Source organism: Uloborus diversus, chromosome 7 (genome assembly GCF_026930045.1).
Source record: "Uloborus diversus isolate 005 chromosome 7, Udiv.v.3.1, whole genome shotgun sequence".
NCBI lineage: Eukaryota > Metazoa > Arthropoda > Arachnida > Araneae > Uloboridae > Uloborus > Uloborus diversus.
The window spans coordinates 128,650,943-128,669,921 of NC_072737.1; the positions used below are offsets into that span (position 1 = coordinate 128,650,943).

An 18,979-nucleotide genomic window follows, 5' to 3' on the forward strand; every position below is an offset into this window, starting at 1 on the left:
GTAGTATTCATTTTGTTTTGCATCTTCCCTTTTCAAAAAGTAAATTGGGAATAAGTGATTCAAATCAAATGGAAAAAGTCTATTCTTTTTTATATTTCCATCTTTCATTGATGTTTAAAGCCCTTTTTGAGTATATTTACCTAATGCAAACTGTTTTGTTGGTTTCAGTTACTTTTAATTTTCATAATACTCGATGAATAAAGTATTTAAAAATCCTATGTGGTGTAAATTTATTTTAACTACACGATACTTAAAGATTTAGTTCAAATAAAAGTCATCGTTCTTTAAACAACAGCCTTGAAATTATTACTAGACAGTTGGAAATGTATTTTTATATCCTGCTTTTAGCATAAATTTTAATAAACCCCCCTTTGCTCAAAAAAATAAATAAATAAAATAATAATAAAATAAATCACATCCTATACCAAAACAAAATATATCATGCATAGCAACAGCTTTTTAATTCTTGAAGTAATTGAAGAGCTTTTATTCTTAGAAGCAACGATTTTCCACCTTTTTTTTTTTCATTAAACCGGTGGGGAAAAAACCTTCGAGTATTGATCTTCAGAAAACCATAAATTATTTACTCTTATTGTTCAAAAGCAAAGCAATTTGTTCAACAAGCGCATATAGTCGAAAGCGTACGATGCAAACCACAAGATGGCGGCGCGAATCTCCGCGGTTGCTTCACTCCCATTGCAGAGTTTCAGTAGCGATGTCTTCTCCTTATCACTCGTAGCTCCATGCCACCGCCCAGCAAAAGTGGGTTCCGGGAGACAGTGCTCAGGACCAGCCGCGCTGCCGCCGGTGGACGGTGGTGCTGCAGCCCTGGTCCAAGCTGAAAAAGGAACCATAACATCAAGGACTGTCAAGTGGGAGCAATAAGCAATCGTGATTGCTCAAAAACATTCATTGGAACATTTAAAAATCATCGTCAGAAAAAAAGAAGAAAATGTCGTACATTTCACTCGGATAAAAACAAATCAAAAGTTTCTTTTCCTTCAAAACAAATCGCCAAAACAATGAGCTACATTTACAGTTGCTTTAAAACAATAATCAGCGCCAAGCGACCACGCTACCGGAACCCAGCCCTTTTGCGAGTGAAACGGATGTTTTTTCTTTGGAAATAATAGATTTTTCACTAAACAAACAAAAAAGTATAAAATCACATTAACAGCAGCTTTCAAGTTTTTATATATTAAGAGCTGCGTTGCCCGGCTTTGCCCGGTCTACCCCTAGAGAAAAAATTGTGTCAAGTGACATATATTCAACAATCTGGCTTAAATAAAAGGAATAGTGTCAAAAAGAAAACTGTGGGACAATTTCTTAACATTTTATTGATAGATTTAATGAAGAAAGTGGTGCCTAAATTGCAGCTAAGCCTAAAAAAGTTCGAGCTAAAAACGCAAGTTACTCCCGCCGTAATTAAGTTAGACCATTGAAACAAATTGTTTAGAACGCGGAAAATTCTACCCTTTTCAACGATATATAATATTAATATACGCAAGTAATTTTTACTTCCCATATTCGGGAATTTATGTGCAATTTGGGTCTACATTGGAATAAAAAGAGAACTATTTATCAGAATTTTTTTTGAATTATAGCCTATGTCACTCAGTAAGAAAGCACCTTTCAAATAGGGAAGGAATTTTTCAAATAGCTGCAGTGGTTCCGGAGATTACCTCGAACGTATAAACACACAAAAATCCGCACTCTCTCTTTATAATATTAGTATAGATAAATAGGAACAGCGGAAAGTACTCTATTAATGGTAGAGTGGTGCAACTCCTCATCAGAAGTCAGTTTTTATGCTTTTTCAACTGGGAAATTTAATTAGTCATATCTCCGGAGGGAGTACCAATTATTACATGCATCAAATCTTTTTATAATACGATTAAATCATTATCTTGCTATGCTTAAAACTACAAGGGTGTTTTTTGTTGCTTTGAAATAAAAGAAATAAAATTTGTTTTGCAGTAAATTTACTTCAAATCCAAGTTTTCTATAACTTTAAAGCCTTTTTGAACATAAAAAAGCCCAGAACCTTTTTAGAACAGTTAATTCAGAGATTACAAAGAATATAAATTGATTTGTATTAATCGTAAATCGTTGAAATATTGTTCCCTTTGGAAAAGAATAGTGTAAAAAACACCCTTTTTAGACTTGACAAGGAAAAAAAAAAACCTTTTGATTTAAAATATACTAAAAGAAATATGAAGAATAAAAATAAGAATACGTAACTCTTTAAAACACATTTCTAATAGTCATATTTTGCATTTCTTTCGACATCAACACTTTTTCCTCTGTGACAGGAAACTAAAAGCATGTTTGAACTTTTTGAATTGTTTAGGAATTGTCCTTAAAACTGCAAAAAAAAAAAAAAAAAAAAAAAGAAACTACCTTTTTTTGTGTTTTTTTCACATATTTTTTGCTAAGAACTTTTTACAACAAAGTATGATGGAATTAAATATTATCGCCAATAGCGCGAAATGAAGATCAGATTCGAAAAATAATATTTTTCGCCAAATTTGTCGTCAGCAATATATCACCAAGTTGACTACAAAACTTGGCAACTAAAACCCTATCGATATATCGCTAAATGTTCGTTAAATTATAACATCACTTGAGTTTACATTAAAATTAACACTGATTTTCCCCTACGTGCAAAATTTCAGCATTCTACGTCATACCGTTTTTGAAATATGCGAGATACATACGTATATACGCGCATACATACATTTAAACGGACGTCACGAGAAAACTCGTGGTAATTAACTCGAAGATCGTCAAAATCGATATTTCAGACGTCCATACGTTCTTAGGTGCATATGCAAGAGCGGTCGACCCGATAAAACAACTTAACGTTCATTCGGGCTTCAATAGTTCTTTTACTATGTAAAAGGAAGTAAAAAACTTAAAACTTTCTCGACAGGGAGCAATAGCTGAAAAAAGAAGGTTTATCAGACACAGCAAAATTATTGCATTTTAATGGCGTTAATTTGATTACTGTTCAAAGAAACACTAGAAATATATACAACCACATTCTTAAACAATAGGTAAGAAATATAAAATACCTCTGGGCAAGAAAGTGAAATTAAAATAACAACGCTTTATTGCAAAAAAAGGGGCAGATTATTACATGCACGTTTTTTGGTGTTACACCCTTGTGAAAATCAATGAGGAATCAAGCCAATCTTTTTACGAAATCACCTTTATTTACATCATTTAATTATAAAATCAAAATCACCACTTAGTATGTCCCCCCCTCCCTTCTTTTTGTCCAGCACCATTTTCATTGTACTGGGCATAGATTCAACTAGAGTTTTGCAGTTTTCTTTGAATTCTTCATCTCTAAACTACGTTTTTAGCAAAGCACAAATCATTTTTTCTTTTGTTGTGCAATCAGATTTTCCTTTACTGTCTCATTGTCCTGCCTCTTCCTTGGAGAAATATCCACGGCTAACAAAAAGATAAAAAGTGACCGGACTGAGAAAAAGCAGCAAAAATATGTAGAAATTTATAACACTTAAACAAAACACAATATTTATGACAGAAAAACGTGAGACTTTAGCGCCTAATGAAATGGTAGGCTAAACAGCTGTTATAAACAAAGATTGAACAACCTAAAAAATTCGAAAGTTAAAAATCCCCTACTTGATTCCATTAATTCGCATAATTGTATACAAGCAACGCCTTTTTCAATGCAAAAGAATTGAGTTATCTATAAAAAGACATCCGTCAAAAGATTAATCTAGAGACCCTCAATTTGAAATCTACTCGAGACGGCCAGACCCCGTATTCTCATTAACTACGGATAAATTATCTGAAAGCAAACTTGCGAGTTTTCAGAGCTAAGTAAATTTCTTCCAAAAAAAAAAAAAAAAAAAACCTGAAAACTAAAAAAAAAAAAAAAAAAAAATTCTAATTTGAATTCCGAGACTTTGAATTCAAATTATGTTTTTCGCAATCACGAGTTGCGACAAGACCCTACTGATTAGAGTTATTGTTTCTAGAAACGGCTCCCCCCCCCAAGCATGTCCCTCCTCCTGGGTGGTTACGTGTGTATAGTTGTGTGTGTAGGCTTACGTGTGTGCACGTAGGGGAGTGTGTATGAGCCTGCGTGTGTAGGACATGGACGCCACCGCCCAGCAAAAGTGGATTCCGGGGGACAGTGCTCAGGACCAGCCGCGCCGCGCCGGTGGACGGTGGTGCTGCAGCCCTGGTCCAAACTGAAAAAGGAACCGTAACGTCAAGGACAGTCAAATGAAAGCAATAAGCAATCGTGATTGCTCAAAAAAAAAGAAAAAAACTCAGAGAAACAACGGGTTTTAGACCAGTTAAGACCAGTTAATTGTATTAATATCATTAAAATCAGACAGCTCTAAGTAGGACAAATTCTGACCAAAAGATAAGTTTATTTATTTTGATCGAGCGTTGCAACCCCATTCCTTGAAACCCGAAACAAGTGAACGCAGTGATCTGCAAATTTATGCGATTTAACTTTGCAGCATTTTCTTTCATTTTTTGCACAAAATGTATTTCTTTTTTCGTAGGTTCATGACTTTGATAGTTTACGATAGCAAATAAAGTAAAGCATCCTCGATAAAATGTTCTTTGAAAATCTTATGTTTGGTATATTTTTTATATTTTTTTATCATTATTTCATCCCCATTTTGCTACCATTTGATACTTATATGCTTCAATATAAGTTTAATAATGTTACAGCACAGCTTTCGGAAACTTCTTTGCTGCTAGTTAGTTGAAAACTTGATAATGAGTCATCGTACTTTAGGAGTATTTTCTTTTCAACTTGAACTGAAATATAATTTATTTTATTTTCTCATCCTCGAATATTTTCTGCGCTTTAGCGACGTATCAGCATTCATTTATCTCTTATGAAAGCCTCAAATTGCTCAGCTGATAATTACTCCAAATGAAGGAACTGAATCAGAGATTGAGCGTAATTGGGATCTTTCTTTCCAATCGATCCTCCGTCTCGAGCATATTTTAAATTTGGGGTCTCTAGATTAAGTATTTCATTGCTGAAAAGTTTGTTTTTAAGATATTTAATCACGGGAGTTTCGTGTTCTCGATTTTACTTTGTTTTAAAATAAATGATATCTTTTCTAGCATTTTATTGAGAGTATTAATCAGTACAATCCCCAATACAATTTGGAGAACGTAAATAGATTTTGTTCATAATTACTTTTAAACCGTTTTCGCTAAATAGGTTTTGTTTCAACCATGAACGAGCGTTTATGATTATTTAGTTTAAAGGGCTTAATAAATACTGACACTCAGATAATCGAAATAAACTGAAGGAAGTTCCTACCTTTTAAATGTTATACTATAAAACACATAAAACCATACGTTATTGATAATGATGGTGATGATGTCAATAATAATGATAATAATTCTATGAACGATGTATTTGATGAATACGATTAGTTTTATGTAAATGAGAAACTTTTGTTATTTTCTCAGTTTTTTTTAGTTTTTGTTCTTGATTGTTTCTTTTACACCACTTTATTATTTCATGAAAGCAAGACGAGAGAAAGTGGAAAATACGAGAAGTATTTTCTTAAAATGATGATTTAACGCATACGGACTTCATTAATTATTTTTGTAAATTTGTTATATAATTTTAAATCATCAAAAATATGTTTAAAATAAATCTGTTTTACTTGATTTACACTCTAAACTTGAACTTTCAGATTATTGATTGCATAAATTTCATAAGTTCGAATTAAAAAAAAATAATATCAGTAACTAAATGCAGCTTAATTTAAGGTGACATAATGATCCTACTTATCCCTGGATTAGTCATAAAAATTCTTGTAGAATTTTAGTTTACTTTTAGTTCTTATAGAATTATGAATGAAATAAAAACTTTTTATAGGAACCTGAAAACTTTTTTTTGTGGAATTTAAGCCTTTCTAAAATAATAGATTCATGTATTTTTTCTCTCTTTTAATTTCAAGTTTCAAATGTCATTTAAAATCTAGAGGTATAGCCATACATTTCAAGCAACTATAAAAAATGTATGAGAAGCAGGGAGTCTTTATTTCTAAAGTGTGTTTTATACAGGAAAAAACGAGCTGATGTGTGCATCACATGACTTCTTTTTACTCCAATTTTAATGTATTTTCTCCATTATTGGCAATTTTAATGTGATTCAATAGTTTACTCTCTAAATATCACCACCAGTGGTCAAATTAAAACCAAATTAAAAAAAAAAATCTCCAAATTTGTAGCCAACTTGGTGACAAAACTTGGCGACCAAAAGACTGCCAAGTGTCCGCCAAATTATAACACCACTTGAGAGTATACATCGAAATTAACAATGATTTCCCCCCAAAAAGGGCAAAAGACCCCTTTAGAAACACCCGAATGCAACCAAAAAGGGAGGTGAGCAACTAGACCCCACTAGGAGTCTAAGTACCTAATTTCAATTTTCTAGGACATTCCGTTCTTGACTTATGCGACATACATACACACATACGCACATACGTACGTACAGACATCACGAGAAAACTCGTTGTAATTAACTCAGGGATCGCCAAAATGGATATTTCGGGTGTCTGTACGTTCCTAGGCATATATCCACGTGTGGTCGGGTTGAAAAATAAACTCAACATTCATTCGGGTGTGAGCAAAATGGAAATTAAGGCCGATTTTTGAGGGAAATTTTTTTCGTGAATCCTTCCTTTTTTGTAAAAGGAAGTAAAAACGTAATTCATTACTTAGATTTTGGGTCCTTTCATTTCCTAGTTTCATATCAGCTCCTTTTTCCAAGCACATTTTTCATATACCTGAAATTAGAACCCCTTCATGTCTCTCTAGTCATAGGGTCTTACCTGAAATAAGTTCTCATCACATTTTACTAAGAAAAAAACGAATTTTTCTATCACTTTTAAGGCTAATCACGAGTTAGACGAATCGGAAGTTTTAAAAAAGTTCCACCTGTTATTGTTACAATAATTTTAAGTTGTTTATGGCGAAGAATCTTTTGACATATAATCCTGTGTCAAAACCAACAATTATAACATCTCGTTACTTTAATATCCGCTCGAATTTGAGGCGCAATCTAAAGATATGATTAGACCTCAACTGCATTTTGAGCCAGCATCGAATTTTTCCTCTCCCGAATATTTTGAGATTTTAACTCTTTTGGATGGAAACTCTAGACACCAGAGGGTGCGTCTAGAAGAAAATGGCAATTTGCCAAAGATCCTGGGGAGTAGTACCTCTTCATTATACAGTATACTTAAAGGTGTTAGGGCGAAAACTTCATATTATACGTTTCTTCCCTCTGCTTTTCTGCACTTCAGTTGTGTTTTATAATTAAGTTTATATTTCTTTCTTTCAAGTTATTGCGTGAGATGGTGTGATAGCGGTGCCAAATTGTATTCGACAACTGCGCTCTACAATGAAGAAGAAGATTTTTTTTAAATCCCCGAAACATCGGCGCTTTGATGATATGGTTGTTAGTGGCGTTTAAATTCTCCATTTGTTCATTTATGGCTTCTTTTTAACAAAAGAGAAAAGAAAGAAAGCCGTTTCAGTTTAAAACAAACTTGTTTCTTTTTTTCCTTCAATTTATTTATTTATTTATTTTTTTTTAATCCATGAAAGAGAATGCATTGCCGTTATTACTAGTTAAAATATGTATTGCTCAAAATGTGTAACAGACTATTATTTGAAAAGGTTCCAACGTTTATGAAGAAGAATTTAGTTAAATTTATTGCTGTCTTAATTATTATTTTTAAATTATTTTTCTAAAGCGTTAAAACTTTGAATATAATAAAAGCTGGTTTCATATACTGGTTTCCATCAGTTTTTCCGACATTTAACCCCCCCCCTTCAAAAATGTCAAAATGTTTGATTGAAACTGAAAAACAGGGGGAAGGAAATTTTTTGTCTGCGAAACTGGGGGGGGGGGGGGACACTAACATTTTTACAGATTGTTCAGATTGTTATTGTTAATTCACCATGACTCTGTTGATTATTTTGATACTCGGTTTCTAAGTTGAGTCTTTAATACTAAAATAACTATTTGGTAAATGTTAGGTGAAAAATAAGTACAAGCTAAAATCAGATTTATTTAGTTGTTTTTTTTTTCAATTCAAGGACGTATTCCAACGGTCCTAATTTACGAAAAGGTTAATTTTTAAAGTTTCTCGTGATTTTCGGTAATTTAAAGTCACAATTTAAGTAAAAAAATAAACACGAGAGTATTTTCGATTTTAAACAGCTGACATTAAGGACGACTGAAAATGTAATGCAATAGCTCCTTAATTGTTAGCAGAAAGAAAAATATTGTAAATTTATACAAGAAAGTTGTAAATGAAACTCTTGACTTTGTTTAATGTTTATTTTTATTTCTAAATCATCAATTTGAAGTAATTTATCTCATCAAGCCTGCTTCATTCTTTACATATTTGAATCAATTTTCATGGTATATTAAATTATTTACAGGTCTTGAATAAACAGTCAGACCTGCGGTTAGGAAACTACATCAGGAATAAGTTTTGACTTAGAAATATGTAAAAAAATCAATGATACAACTTGTTTCTGAGCATGCAACTCGCATTGTAGTAGGGGAAGCTTGCCGTCAATGAACCACATAACACTTTCGATCATTTTTAGGAAGTAGTTCAGACTCAAACTTTATATTGATGATAGGAATAATTGCTCACTATATATCTCCTTTAATACAACTATTAGATTTTATGATAACTGTAATCAATAAAGAATAAAAATTAAAAAGAAATATTAACATGTGGTCCATTCATAGGAACCAGTTGCTAAGGTTGGTCCATTGAGTTTCCATCGATATACCACATTCTCAAATAAGAAACTCAAACCATAAAACATAAATAGTTATTACAGGAGATAAACAATCACTACAAATAATAGTAAGTTATTAAAAAAGAGAAAATTGATTTTTTTTAAAATTATTTTTTTATCCCGTTAGAAAACATAAAAATCCCTTAAGACTCACACAACACAGCAATTTTCACCACACCTCGCTCACCACTTGATATTTTCTAACATATGACTTACTCATCTTAGCTAAAATTTCATTTGGGCCTCTTTTGAAAAAATGGGAGTTCTGTTTCATCCAAGATCAAAACTTGACGACAAGGATTTTGCTATAGCACGTTGCATGCCCTCAGTCATCCACTTGCTTTTTTCACCTATTTTGGTATTTTTCTAGAACAACAAACATACTTGAAACTGTATTAAAATTTAGTTTAACAAGTACTGAATCGACTGCACAAATTTTTGAGTTTAAAATATAATAAATAAGGAGTGTTTCCAAAACTTATTTTAAAAATATTTTTTCATTATTATCACACTTATTTAAAACGATTCATCAATTGTTAATGACATTTGAGCTGAAACTTTAATAATATTTGTAAGATTCCATGAATGTACCACTTTGTTAGCTGGTTTATTTATAGAAACACCTCGGGGTTAATCATTGAAATTGCGTCATTTTGAATGTTCTCATAGTTGTTACTGCCGTGACGAATTATGATGAAACTTTAAATCTGGGTAATTGTACTTGAAAAAGCACCCTTTCAAGTCATTGTTCCCATTTAGTTGTTCAGTGAAATTCAAAGCATGTAAAAACAAAATGTAAATGTTAATCATTAGTAAGTGAACAGTAGAAATATTTTTTGGATTTTTGGACGCTTAGTAATATGATGTATTGATTCAAGCTCCTTGACGATTCTGCATTGGACTGTTTTGAGACGTAAGAAGACTTTAAAACTGATTTCATGCCTGAGAAAACTCTGGTGAGGAAAATATCTTCCAGTCCCAAAAGCCCAGTCACGGAACCGGTCCATTGACAGCAACCTTCCCCAAATTGCTCAACCATGACTTTAGAATTTATTCATTAACCAAGGAAATGGGAAATTTTTCTTCGGAGGATAGCTAATGTCTAGAATTGTTTTTTTTTTTTAAACAAAGACATAATATAAAAATATTTTTAACAGTAATGATTTAATTAATGATTTATTATGAATTTTAACAAAGAATCAAGTTTTTTAAAGCAAAGAAATTTTTTTTTCAATTTTTTTTTTTTTTTACAAAACGTATGAAAAATGTTTGTTTTAAATTTGTACCTGTATACAATGCTCATAATGAGGATCAATCAGATTAAGTCAGAAAATGTGAGCATATACGTATAGCTCACGTGTTTTCGTGAATACGCTTTATTTGCTTACTGTTTTACGCCATACGTTCGCATACGTAATGTATACGCGTACGCAGTTACGAACTGTTATTTGCTTACTAAATTTTTGATATTTTGTTTGTAAACTAATGTTAAATTGTAGAAAGTAACTAAAGAAATACTAATAACAATGCATTAATGGTCTTCGTCACTCGTACTTAAGAATTAAGCTCTAGCCAACATTATTTTAAGGAAAATTGGTACATCTACTTTCCAAATTCCAGTTGCTGGCTCTTTTTAATCATTTTTTGAAAAAAAAAGTTTTTCTCTCTTTTCTTTGGAGAGGGGAAGAGGGGAGTAACACTATGTAAGAATTTCCTATAATCAAGTTGTTCTTATGTTATTAATTATTTTTAAACTCTACCTTAGTAAAAAACTAGAAAATAACCGACAAGAACAATGTCCTGGGATTTAACTTGGAGTGATTCTTATTGCCAGTTGCCTCCGTTGCAAAGTTTACGTCTCTTTTTACCACTTTTGTATGAGCTGAAATTTTTTTTATTTCTTCGGATAAGAAGCTAGTCTTACATTGTTATGAATTTGTTTCACAAGCTTAGGTATCGTATTAGAGTCAGTTCACTCAACTTCGATTAAAACCAATTAATCATTTCAACATGGATGCCTTCGCTGACATTAATCTCCAGCACCGTGAACTCTTAGATGGCTTTAGAAGATGAAGATGTTCCAGCTTCAAAACTATTTTCCAACTAAGTAAGTGCTCGTTTGTCGGTTGCCACTAGGAATTATAATCAGAAAATTTTTCGAGCGAGCAAATCACGGGTTGACAGCATCAATTATTTTTTAGGTATTGTGATGAAGCAAACAAAAATTTTCCCAATGTCACCCTCCTTCAATGCACGATAAGTTTATCTTAACTTTAAACTAAAAAAGGTATAGTACAAAATTGTAATGTCCCTTTCGTTACCACACCCTACTAAGCATGGCACCATAACATTAGCATGTAGTGAATGCCACAAGAAGCGGATAGGCTGCTTGCACTCTTCGTCACTATGTTAGAAAGCTGACTGATCCGGCATTTTGGTACCAAAAATGTAAGTGTGATAATAGCGTGTTTGAGACAACCGTATTACAGAAAACTGGTGTCTAAGCTTTAGATGTATTATTATTTGACTGACGGTTCACTAATTTAGCTTATAAAAGGAATATATATCAGATTTATGACAAGTGAGGTATAAAAATGAGTTTCTCTATAAGAAATATTTCACGAGAAGCAATTACTTTACTACCAGTGGTGTAGCGTAGCAGGGGGGGGGAAGGGGGCATTCTCCCCGGGCGGCACTTCGCTATGAGCGGCAAATTCTGTAACACAACATTTACATCGAAAAAGCTTTTTTTTTTTTTTTTTTTAATTAAGACGGCCCTTTGCTAGAGATGGCAAATTTTGTATCACTAAATCAACATCAAAATGTTTTTTTTTAAACTCTACAGTTCTAACTTGTCTCAGGAAATTTTTTCTCGTTGAAGCACGAGCACGAAATACTGGATACTAACATGCATGCGGACCATTATCACTGGCGCTGACATAGAAAGACGAGAAGAGAGAGGGCAATCTCGTTGGAGAGGATTATAAATCACAAAGATCGACAAGCAGACAGGTGCGAACTGGGACCCCCTAAAGGGCGCCAACCTTAGCAACCAAAGAGCACGAAAGAACCGAGTTTCAAGGGCGCAAAAGTTTTAAGGGTGCAAAAATAAACGAAAGCGCACAAGTTTGAGAGCGTGAAAAACGAAGGCACTCAGGCTTGAGAAAGTCAAAAAAAAAAACGATGTCACACAGAGAACGTTCGAGGGCGCATCGGCCCGGAGGCCAGTCCGCCCCTGCAAGCAGTCACTCCCTTAACTTAAACGTCATTGCGTCACCTTATTCATGCGCGAGGCCTCGAACCTTTTTTTTTTTCCGTTTTATTTCATTTGTGCTTTCAAACGTGTGCGACTACGGTTTTTTTTTTTTTTTGCGCCCTTGATCCTGAGCTCCTTTTTTTTCGCTCTCAAACCTGAGCGCTTTCATTATTTTTTTTCTTTTTTGCGCCCTCAAACTTTTTTTTTCCATTTTGTTTTATTTGTGCCTTCAAACGTCTGCGCCTTCGTTTTTTCTTTTGCTTTGGGGGGCCCTCCTCTCGAACCTGAGCGTCTGTTTCTTTTGGCGCACTAAAACCTGTACGCCATCGGGGTTTTTTTTCCTCCCTCAAACCGAGCGCCTTCTCTCTCTCTCTCTCTCTTTTTTTTTTTTTTTTTGCGTCATTGAAAATGTGCGTCTTTGGTTTTTTAATCTTTTTTTGCTTCCTCAAACCTATGCGTCTTCAGTTATTTATTTATTAATTTATTTTTTTTTGCGCCCTTGATCCTGAGCGCCTCTTTTTTTTTTTTTTTTCACTCTCTGCCCTGTTCTGCCTTCGGTTTTTTTGAGCTCTTGAACCTTTTTTTTTTCATTTTATTTTATTTGTGCCCTCAAACGTTTGCATGTTCGTTTTCCTTTCTTTGTGCCTTCCCCTCGAACCTGTGCGCATGTTTCTTTTTGCTCCCTCACCCCCCCCCCCTTTTTTTTTTCTTTTGGAACTTTGAACTTGTGTGCCTTTGTGTTTTTTTTCTTTGCCCCCACAAACCTGTACGCTTTTTTTTTTTTTTTTTTTGCGCCCTTTGAGAGTCAAGACTTCAAGCTTGGTGCCCTTTTAGGAGACCTATTCCGCCCCTGGTAGAAAGATCCATTTTTGGGTCCAAAACGTAAATTTCAAATAAAAAAAGAACTATTCATCGAATTTTTTTCGAAAATGTCTATAATCCTTTCCAGCACTAAGCTAGACAAACTGAAAATTTTAACGAAATCGATCCGGTAGTTTCTGAATTTACCCCGGACATATATATTTGGATTTTGTATTTTATTTTTTGAAGAAGATATTAATGCTAAATTATAGTCACACTTAATTTCATTCGTGATTTTCAATGTGATCGCAACTTCAATAAATCCAAAACCCGGGAAGGTTTGTGACTGAAGACCTGTGATGCGACTCATATGCAACATACGGTGCTTCAAGATTTATTATTATTTTTTAAATTTATATTTATTTTATTTTAGTAATTTATTTATTTCATTTAATTTTTAGTATTCTTTTTTTCAACGTGAACATTTTTTCGGACGTGGGACTAATAGAAGTAAAGCCGATACTTGAATCTTACATCGAAAAGTAAGTGATTGTACATCAAAAAGTACAATAGAAAAAACTGTGGAAAAAAAGAAAAAAAAAAGTTCATTTTGATGATTTTTTAAATATTTTAGGGGGAGTACCACCCTGAGAGGGTACATCCTTGCAAGAAATGCTTATATTTTTAAACTATTCTTTTCTCTAGTCCCTCAGAAGAATGTTAACGATTAACATAATGCTCTATCCCACTCCAAATAAAAATAATAGCTTAGAAAAAAATTGGGAGGGGAAGGAGGTGGATCTCCAGAACTCCAAAACGGGGTGAGTAACAGGGGGAAACAGTGGTCATATTTGCAGGTCCGGATCTATAAATTTTGGACCCCCCTGCAACCAAATTTGCAGGACCCCTCCCCAGAGGCCAGCAGTGTGTATTTGCAATGTTAATAAGTCTTAGGGCTATACTGCCGTGCTAAGCACAGATGTGGTATCTGCAGTAAAGCTCAAAATGAGAAATTGACGATTAAAGTTTTACAACTAGTTTCTTTGATTTATGACTTAATTAAATGCTCAACTTGCGGTAGTTGTTTCGTAAATAACTTATCTAAAAACCGTGAGAGAGTATTTTTGTAAAAATCTTAATTTAAAATTAATAAATGTAGTTACGACAAATTTTCTGTTCAAAACATTTTCATATACTAAGCTATTTTCACCGTAAGTGACAATTACTAGGCATTTTTAGGGGTATCTGCACAGATACGACAAAAATAGCTTAGTAAAACGTGCTCAAAGTATCATTAAATAATACTAAAAACATCTGCTTCCTTTGAACTTTGCTGTTTCGCTTTATTTTGTTAATACAAATCTAACAGAATGTGCTTTCTGAAAGATACCATTTTCAAAACTCTGGAAACTGTAATCCATAACAATTTTCTGTTTTTTATATTCAAAGAATGTGTTTTTTATAATGTTTTATTTTCTAGATTCATTTTTACCGAGCATGAAGATAATTTTGACAGCAGACGATACTTAAATAAAAATATTACTGGCCGTGGAATGAAATGCGGTTTGTTTGCCTGAAAGAATTAGATATGAATATTTTACACGCATTTCATTTTTAAAGTTGCATTTTAAATAAACATTTAAATAGAAAAAGCTGAATATTTACTTTAACAATTATGCAAAGCTGTATTAGTTTTTATTATCAACCTGTATCAACTATTCAACGGTAAACTAATTTTAATATTCTGTGTTACAATAAACTGCTACATTATTAAATATGCTACTTTACTAAGGTATAAATGTCGTATCTACAAAAAATACTAAGGAAAAAAGTGGTAACTGCGCAGATGCCACTTTAAAGGCTTAGTATTTGTCACTTACGTTCAAATTGCTTTAGCAAACTACACAAACTGTGCAGTTACGACTTTTTTCTTAAAGCTTTTTTTAATATTTCGTGTTCACAAATCGCCAAAAAACTTGACATTTAGGTAAATTAAATTACTAACGATCACCTGGTGACAATAACTCAATTTTGATAAAATGTGCAGATACCTAGGGGTGATTGTGAGTTCATCAAAAAATACCTGAAAGTTTCAAAGCGAGAACAAGGGGGGGGGGAATCTTTGGCCCCTATTACTTAAGTGCACCTATGCCATAGTATTAAATAGTTCAATAGTCAGAGTCAAAATAGTGTGTGCACATTTGATTAAAATTTTAATGGGTTACAAAGTTACTTTTGAGCTGGTGTTATACAAAATTATCTTGACATTTGTCCATCTTAAGGGATAGGTGTCCATCTCAAGGCTCTTGCAGGTATATTTGATGAGTGTTATATAATTTTTGAAAAATTGCGGAGGTAGGGAGATAAAAGCATAACAAAAAAAAACATAATTCCGCTATTTTCGGACATAAAAATACCGGAAATACGTCCGAAAATACCGGAAATTCGGTAAAATACCGGAACACAATCACCCCTGCAGATACCACATCTGTGCTTAGCACGGAAGTATAAGTCTTAGCCTCCCCCTCGCACTACGGGGTCTGCGGGCACGCAGATCCGGTCCTGCAGGATTCAGGGGGTCATTTCAAAAAACGACATTTTATACAAAATTTTACAGAAACGACTGATACAATCGATATTGATAGCATTGTTAAAGCATTACCGTTTGATAAAAAGTAGAAAATTAAAATTTTAGGTTAAGAAGAAAAAATCTTTTCGAGTATAAAGAAAAATGTATTGATCAGGTAATTTATAATCATATTTTTTTCTTCTTCTTTTCAATAAAGGGTTTAAGAAATACTGCCAGTGTACACAGTTTTAGATCATGTTTAAAATGTTTTTATCTAAGAAAAATATTATCTCTCATAATGCAATAATTTTTGAAACATATTTATCAGAATTTTTCGATCAACAATATTTCCTGTTGAAGTAAGATTATATTAAAATGTAAAACATGTTTCAGATAATAAAATCCTGTTTTCGTTGGGCGGGAAATTTGGTGCCTGCCCCGGGCGGTTGAAACCTACGCTACGCTGCTGTTTACTACCAGCAAATCAGTTTTCTTGCTCTTTTTCACAAAGCGACTTTAACTCAACTTTTCATCAGTTTAACTCAATCTTTCATCAGTTATTTTTTATAACGGCTAAATTTTTGCAAATACTTGAAAAAAGGCTAGATGATAGGCTCTGTCAGAAACAAAATGTCGGACAGGTCGGCTTGTCCTCTGAAGGGATTCGTTCTGCTTGTTTACTCGGTTGGAATTCGGCGTCTTTAGACTCGACCCTGAAAACCTCCTTTCCAGAGTCCAAAATCTTATCCATTTGACGATCGATAACCAAGCTCGTAATTTCCTAGAAAATACCTGCAATATCTCTCTCTGTGTGTGTCTGTAACCCTTTCTTCTCCGAACTGGCAATGTCTACCAGGTAAATACTGGAACTGTTCGACACAGGTAATCCAGGAGAAGCGATTCCGCCTTGTCTCAAATACCTAAGGGGTCGGAGATAAGGGGCCAAACATCCAGTTCAGAGGATGTCATGACAAACTGAAAAGTATTAAAATCATCACTTGCTAACCACCACAAAGCAGCTTTGAACCACCACAGGTGATGAACGGGCTAAGCGAGCGAACTGAGCTGGGGATAGAACCCCCTAGTGTCCTCTGTATTTTTTGCAGTACATATAATATTGTATTTTTGCAATGAAAAGATGCAGTATTCAATCCAGAGACGCAGTTACAGCAGTCAGTAATTTTATATGATGTAGTTTTCCAGGGTGCTTCTCTACCAATCCAGAATCCCTTTCGCCAGCGCTGGTTGAAACCTAATTGCAAACATTTAAAAGTCAGAGTTAAGATTATCTTTCTTTACATTTTCCAACTGAAACCCGGGTACAAGGTGAACTCACCGTTCTGATATATTTTCTGTTTTGAAGTCTTCAAAGTCATTTCAGTCACACTATCAGTCAGACACTATCAGTCAGTCAGTGACACTATTCAGTCACTATTCAGTCAGTCACTTATGTATTTTCTGTCAATCACTTCAATCATATAAAACAAGCAAACGTTTAATTATTTGTTGAGCACGAAAAAACCTTTTAGGAAGATTCTTGAGACAAATGTTTAGTTGATCCATTCATCTCTCCTTCCATACTAATAGACGTTCTATCAGAGCCTGTTGCTACGCGTTCCGTTGTATCTGTTTTGTTTCAAAAGAAACACAAGAATAACTTCGTTAATGCTGTTTCTGCTTCCGAATGTCTCATTAGATAGACGAGGTAACTGATATAACTCATGTATTTCTATCTGATTCTTCTCTAATCATTCTTCTCCTTCACTATCATCCAAACTATCCTCCAATAAGTTTTATTGCTGATTTAACAAATTATCATCACCTCATATTGTTTCGATTAAAACGAAGACGTTTCTCTCCCATGAATTTAAGGTCATAGTTGGAGGTTTTTAAGGAATCTTTTTTTTAATGTGAGAGTACAAATTGATATTGAAAAAAAAAGTTTCTATACCTTTTTAAGTGATAAGAAATAATTTAGAAACTACACAATGTAGCCGTAGTAAAAAGTTTCGTATTCCTTTTAAATTAATGAAGGCCTTTCTAATTGATCCAGAAGGTGGCACGGAATCATATTAGTGAAGATTATATTTTATTCTTGTGGGTATCCATTATTTTTTCTTTCCTATGGCAAAAAATCGATTAAATACGTTTTTTTTCTGTTTAATATTTATGTAAAATTAAAACACTCAAAATTCAAGTAATATTTATTCGATTATTTGTACTTTCAGTAGAATATGTAATATTTTTATAATTTCATATTTATTGGTAAAATTCGTACACATATCTTGACTCATATTGTATCTTAAATCACTTAAGATAAAAATTTTAAAGGAAAAAAAAAGTCCATAATTTATTCCAATCATGTGCAGTAAATCTTGAAAATTCAATCAACTGTTTATGAAGGAGAGTGAAACCACTACTTCTTTATCGACTGACATAACTTCCTTTGATACAATAGTAAAAGCTATCGAGTCACGATTAATTGATCACGTAGTCAATTTATGCCCTTATTTCATTCGTGATAGATGACTTATCTTGGAAATCGATAACAAAATATTTCCATTGTAAGAATTCTGAATTGTATTCATAATAAAGCAAGCAAAAGATAGTGTCCATCCATATAGATCTTTTTATAATCTTACTCTATGCTTACAAACTGTTTTGTATTATAGTCAACTCTCGATAGCTCGAAGTCCCATGAGACCGGCTAAAACGTTCGAGTTATGCGAAGATTCCGCAACAGTCTCAAGAGTTTGGGACCCGATGAAAACTTCGAAGTAAAAAAATATTCATGTTATCAGCATCGAATTATCGAGATTCGATTGTATTTCGCCACAATGTATGTAGCATGATTAAATTGAAACTATGAGTTGTTGTGGTAACAATAATGATATTTTTGAGTGTTACTACCTCTCAAATGTAATTATGTGCAAAAAGTAAATAGAAACTGTCTATCGCAATGTTTCACATATATTATTCAATGGTCTTCCATTATTTGAACTATATGATAAATTTAAAACATGTGTAAATTAATGTAGAGGAAAGATTCAAATGTTCATGCCTTAGGGAGACTGCCCTCTAAGCTTTATGTAAGGAGAGGATCACAATTTTTGGGAGAAAGAAAAAGTATAGTAATACTATTTAACTATTTCCTTTTTTTTGTGCAATCCCTTATTGCAAAAGTTTGCGTTCAATGCCTTGTGTTTTGTTATTATTTAAATCCTTAAAAGTCGTTTTTTGTTTCATTAACTCCACAGTAGTATGTCAAAAAGTGAGAATTTTCTTCGACCGAAATCAATTATATTTCTAGTAGAATAACATAATAAGAGAAAAGCAGGGTAAAGGCGCCATATTTCGTCTTCTCGTCTATTTTCCAATCTAAGTGACTATAAAGTATTTGTTACAATTTGACGAACTCAAATGTTACGATCAATTATTACAGAAACAAGTTATATAGCAAAACCAACTAAGCCTACACATTAGGGTGGATCGAAAATGACCTT

The 18,979-nt window shown here is 33.2% G+C and overlaps 1 protein-coding gene across 1 annotated transcript in view; it reads left to right on the forward strand.

Annotated features, from left to right (window-relative positions):
- The window catches only part of LOC129225574 (uncharacterized), a 243,051-nt gene that overhangs the window by 100,098 nt on the left and 123,974 nt on the right, over nucleotides 1-18,979 (forward strand). The gene's annotated exons all lie outside the window — the stretch shown is intronic.